The sequence below is a fragment of the Papaver somniferum genome, chromosome 9 (genome assembly GCF_003573695.1).
Source record: "Papaver somniferum cultivar HN1 chromosome 9, ASM357369v1, whole genome shotgun sequence".
Lineage (NCBI taxonomy): Eukaryota > Viridiplantae > Streptophyta > Magnoliopsida > Ranunculales > Papaveraceae > Papaver > Papaver somniferum.
In genome coordinates this window covers 33170443-33176456 of record NC_039366.1, presented here as the reverse complement: position 1 = coordinate 33176456, position 6014 = coordinate 33170443, and positions in this window count along the sequence as shown.

Below are 6014 nucleotides of genomic sequence, written 5' to 3'. Positions count from 1 at the left end.
GTTTTGCGGGTACACCTCTGGTAAACCCTCCCGAGATTAACTCGGTTCTATTTTTTTAGTTTTGCTCGAGGACTAGCAAATAATAAGTTTGCGGATATTTGATGGACGCATTTATGTGTCTAATTTGTCCTCAATGTTCCATATTGTTAGTACTCGTTTTTGTACTCATTATGGTGTTTTGTGTGTTTCTAGGTATTTTTGGCAAATAAATATTGTTGGAAAAAGTTCCTCGAAAAGTGGTTTTTGGACCTCAGATAAAGTGTTAAAGGCACCCTCATTTTGGATAAGGGCACCCCAGGCACCCCCCAGTTGTTAAAGGCGCCCGTGTTTTGGATCGGGGCACTTCATCTTCAACAATTCAAATTTGAAATTGGCGGTAAAAATGTGGCAGACTATTATCAGAATTAGGGTTCGTGATTTAGAGTTGTTTTAGAGAGATTCAATGGCTGAGATTCTTTGGGATGAGTTGTTTGTGCGTCACAGGCGTGGTATGATTGTCTGTTTTGACTTTGTATAGATAATCCAAGGGATCAATCCAGGGCATTTCGTGCACGGGAGAAATATGTTGTCACCTGCGTAACTGCTGAATCGAGTTTGGGAAGATTTTGTGGGAATTCAATCGAAGTTTTAGCTTGGTTTGGGCTTGTTAACAACAAACAGGGCTTGTAATCCTCTTAGATTCGTCAAAGTATGGCTGCATCGTGGGATTGAAACACTCAAAGAAACACGTACACGAGAGAGGTTTTTCACGGGTCTGCTTGAGTTTTGGAAGAGTTTGAACGTGTTTTGTGCATGTCTGTTGACTCGAGCAACAATTTCGAGTGTGTAAGAGATAAATATGGAGAGTTTTCAGCTGGCAGAACTCGTGGAGGAGATAAAAAAGGGGAGAAAATATTCTTTCTTCATTTCCGAGTAATGGGAGAACTATATGCAATTATGATGTGATATTTTTGTGCTGTTTGATTATAAATAGACGCTGGGAGTCAAAGAAGAGGATACAGAGAGATTGGGAGAGTTGCAGAGCATCAGAAAGTCGAGATAATCAAGTGGAAGGAAACCACCATTTATGTTGTTGTGAAGAAAACGAAGAACATCGACCCACACTCATTGGACGCCTAAGGACAGTCGTTTACGCTACAACGATAACGACCCATATCCGGGGTCGTAGTTCAGGAGACAGTCTTAAAGCAACAGTAACAGTGACAGAAAGCTTATATCGTTCTTTGTAACAGCTCGGTTTGTAACACTTATAACTGTTACAAACCCGGTTTTTATTATATTTCTCCAATTTTCATCATTTGTAAACCCTTTGAGCAATAATAAAGATTTTTGAGCGTGTTTCCAACATGATGAGCGGCTAATTCTCTCACAACCAAGGAAATGGGGAAGATATTTACGCATGAATAATTGGTAATCATTTACTTTCTCTAATTTATAATTCACTCAATACTGCTTTTGCAGAGTTTTTAATTGTTTGAAAAATTTTATTCATTAGTTGTGATTCAATTAGATAGGTTATGCTTTGTTTAGATAAACTATGCTTAGGGGATACAATTAATTTTTGAAAATTTTCCTGATTATTTGTGAATTAAGAAATAAGGGACTTAAAAGATAATTAGAGGTTTGGATTTTTTTACCATAATTTATTCATGTGTAATAGTGGAATCAGTGTCTTGGTTATTCCCAATATCTTGAAACCAAATTTTGAGTTAAGTTTTCTTTAATTTTTAAGTCTAAATTCTTTTGCTTTCACAAGTCTCAACGAACCTTTTTACTACAACACAATTGAAAATCACATCAAAACCCCTCAAATTTGTGAATTTCTCAATCTCTCACACATCTCTTTGATTTTCAACTCTATTCTATCTCACACCTCTCTCAATATTTTGATTTTTTCAACTCAATCTAGATCTCTAATGGCAAACATGTAGGTTTATTTCTTCAATTCTTTTAAAGTTTAGTTTTGATGATTAATGTTAAGTTTAAATGAAGTGAGTAGATAGATACAATAAAACTTCTATAAAATAATAGGCTTGGGGAACCCTAATCTTATTATTTAAAAAGATATTATATAACCGATAATTTAATAATTTATTATTTTATAGATATATTAATAAGATATTATTTTAAAGAATAAGTCTTAACTTTTTTGAATTTGAACAATTGTAGTTTGACACAAAATACCTAGGAAGTGCAACCATTGACTAATTTGTAAAAAGTTTCTAGATAACGAATTATTGAAAATTGTAAAAATATTAATATTATATTATATATACAAGAAAGAAATACAACTTGATTTGAACTTAAAAGAAAAACAAATCAATACTCAATCATATTTTGAGAAATTTGATATGTATAAAAAACACTTCTAATTTTTCTAACGAATTATTATTTTAAACAATATTTGGGACCTATTTATGTTTAAGTAAATTTTTTGGAATGTATTATATTATAATATTATCGAATTTATTATTTTATTATTAATTAATGGTCCGAGTCGGGACTAGAAATTTTTATTATTTTAGTGAGAATATTATATTATCGAGTATTATATTAAATTTTTTTTACTGTATGTCTCAAAATCTTATTGATGATTTTGAGACTCTCAACTCCTCAAACATTTTTTAAAAATTTCTTCTCTTTTATGTTTGGAAATGTTTGATATTCCTCTCAAATCTAAATTGTTGATTATGAGAGGAACTCAATAATATGTTTTTTTCATACATGATTTTCTTTAAGAAGAGTTTGAAAATCCCTCTTAGTTTCATCGATTTGGTCTTTTAACATAATTTCTGTTGGAGTTTGAACAACAGACACGCCATGTTCGCAAGAGTGGCTTTCATGCTCAATACTGATTATTGCATTTTTAATCAGTTGAATTTGTTTCCCAATTGGATTTTGTAGTAGATCAATTTTTGATGGTATTTTTGTCTCAAATTGAATGGTTGGTTTGAGGCTGAACTCATCAAAATAAACTTTTAATCTTTATTCCTTCTTTTTCCTTTAATGAGTATTAGGTTCATTGATTATGGTTTCATGTGTGTGTAGTTTGTTCAATTTATTTCTTTCAACACTCCATTGCTTCATAGTGCAAAGTGTAAACCTTTGCTGAGAAATACTTAGGTTTATCGTCTTCTTGTTAATTCCTTTTAAGGGTTTGTTTTTTTACACACACAAAATTCCTTTGAGTTATGATTAGTGAGTTTGCATATCAGAAGGTTTATGGAGAGTTGAATTTGGTTTTAGGTTTTGAAAAAATTTGTGGGAGATCCAATTCAGTGTTTGATTTCCTGGTTATTGCCTTTTAGTCAGTTCATTTCTGCTGCATATGGAACAATAGCTCAATACTGATAGTGATTCTTCTTCACCTTAATGGTTCATTTCTGCTTTATTTCCAAATGACTGTCAGTTCATTTTAATAAAATTACATAACATATGTTTAAACTTGTAAAAATTAAGAAATATAAAGATTGACATTAACATCAACATCATTAATGAAAATTCATAAAAATAAATTCATTAACATCGTTATTACATGACTTATGTTTTTAGACCTAGCGCGTATTCCTCCCAGACAAGTCTACTACACTTAATAACACATATAATTTAAAATATAAAAATCAAAAAGTTCAGTAATTGGTAAAGAACAACAATTATAGGTATTTAATTTTCTATTCTGTTTTCAATATTGAATCTTGTATTCTGAAACTTCGATAGAATCAACGGGTATGATAGTTTTAATCAGACTGATTTGTCTAATATTTAGAAAAAAAATATGTGGATTTAAAATTATAATGTCCATTTTCAAACTTTAGGTTTTGCCTCCAATTTTTCCTCCTGAATTTGTCTCTAAGTCGAGAGATTTATTTAATGCAAAAACTAACTCCAAATAGGGTTACTAAAAATATATTGTTATTCAAGAACTAATTAGGGGTCATAAGTTTTGGAAAAAAGTGTGCTATTGAGTTTAAACATCATAAAAACTCTTATAATAAATGATTAACTAACCGCAAAACTTATTATTTTGATTGAGAAGATTGAACACAAAACATACTATTATTATTTTCCAATTGTTATCCTTTTTTTTTAGTTGATCTTGTTTATGTTTGAACCATGTTGTTCATCCATATAATTTCCTTTACTTCCGATATTGCCTCTTTGACCAATGGGTGATAATGCTGCATCAATAAGTGACAAACATTACCAAAAATTTGAATAACATAAATAGTTACAGCAAAGCTCTTAAAAAAAATCTTACCGTTTCAATTAAATGAAGAAGCAGTAAATAGAACAGTTATGGCTGACTCAGAAGCATCTTTGAGAAGGAAACTGCAATGCAGAAAAATTATTTCCTTTCTCGAGGTATTTTGATGGTTGCCGAAGTTCAACCACGAGTAACTCTTCAATTTGGATACTCATTACGAAGCAAATGTGGGCGATCAACTTTTTCTCCAATGGTTTCTATGTGGTCGATGTCATCAATGGTGATACATCGAATTAGGATCTATTTAGAGCTTCCGGTTTCAGAGTGAAGTAGGTAATTATATTCATGCATCAAGTTTCCAACGAAATAGGTGGTTGAAGAGCTTCGGGTAATATTCCTACTAAACACTTTCCATTTTTATTTATTTTTCTGAAGAAAAAAAGATTTTCCTATTCCCATTTGATTGGTTACATATATTCTTTCTAGGTATTTGGATGCCCATATTAGGTCTTACTTTTCTTTTTAAACCTTAGTCATTGTTATTATTATAATTGTCAGGGTGCTCAAATTTTTTGTACAATGGTGGGTTTACAGTGGTTCTACATGCTAAAATGAAACAAAATGGTATACTTAAGATACTCGTGGTTCTTTTGTAAGTTAAATTCTTGCAACAAATAAAATTTGAAACAAAATGGTTGCAAGACTTTCATCAGTATTCCTACGGATATTATGATATCAAAAAGTAGCAAAAGAAATTAAACATACATATATTTTGTAAAGGATGGATACTTATCTTTTAAAAAAAATATTTTAAAAATAATTTTGCTATATTAAATTTGCGAACGGGATCCCTTGACAAAAGGTTTTGACAAAACCTTTTAACAAAATTTAGCAACCGTCAGATTCTATATATCTAACGACTTTCCTTTTGGATGATATGGTACTTAATTTAGTTGTGGTTTGTGTTTGGATACCATAATATGTTAGGACCAAATGTGAATAATGGAAAGAAGTTCGAGAATTTTTTTTCTCTTCTTCCCGTACTATTATCAAGTGCATCTCTCGTGTATCCCTGATCTCCTTGATTGACCGTTTTTCTTGCAATTTTTCTTTTCATGAATGTAATAAATTTCTCAATGGTACAGACAGATCAAAATAGTATATATTAAATCATCATATGATTAATAGATGAAAGAATCAAAATCTCATTACAAAAGGGTTTACTACCACCTATGGCTATATTACTATGTAATCAATAATGAAGTTTTTCTATCGCAACAAGTCTAGTATCTAATATGGTTTCCCAGAAAAACAGACCCAAATCTGCCATCACGAATCTAAATTTAAGTTTTTGATCCATCGTTGCAGATTCAAGTTACATAGAGTTGTTGGATTTTCTAAGATTTGAAAAGAAGGATAAGTTTTCCCAATCTAAATATTGCTAATTAAATCAGTCTGGTTTTTTCCCGTGAATAATAGCTTGTTGTGTATTTCGGGATCAAGATGAAAAGCATATGAAGGGGTGATCTGAAGAGTTAAACTTGCCAAATACATAACTAAGTGTCACGTCATCCAAAAAATAAGCCGTTAGATTTATGGAATCTGATGGTTACCAGATTTTGTTAAAAGGTTTTGTCAAAACCTTTTGTCGAGGGATCCCGACCCACTAAATTTGATGCTTTTGAATTTGATTAATTCTTATAATACATATTGCATTATACAAAAAAATAAAAAATATCTAGTGTTGAAAATCAGTTGAAGATAAATACTATACGAGTAAGAAAAGATAGAATTAAATTACCCTTTGATC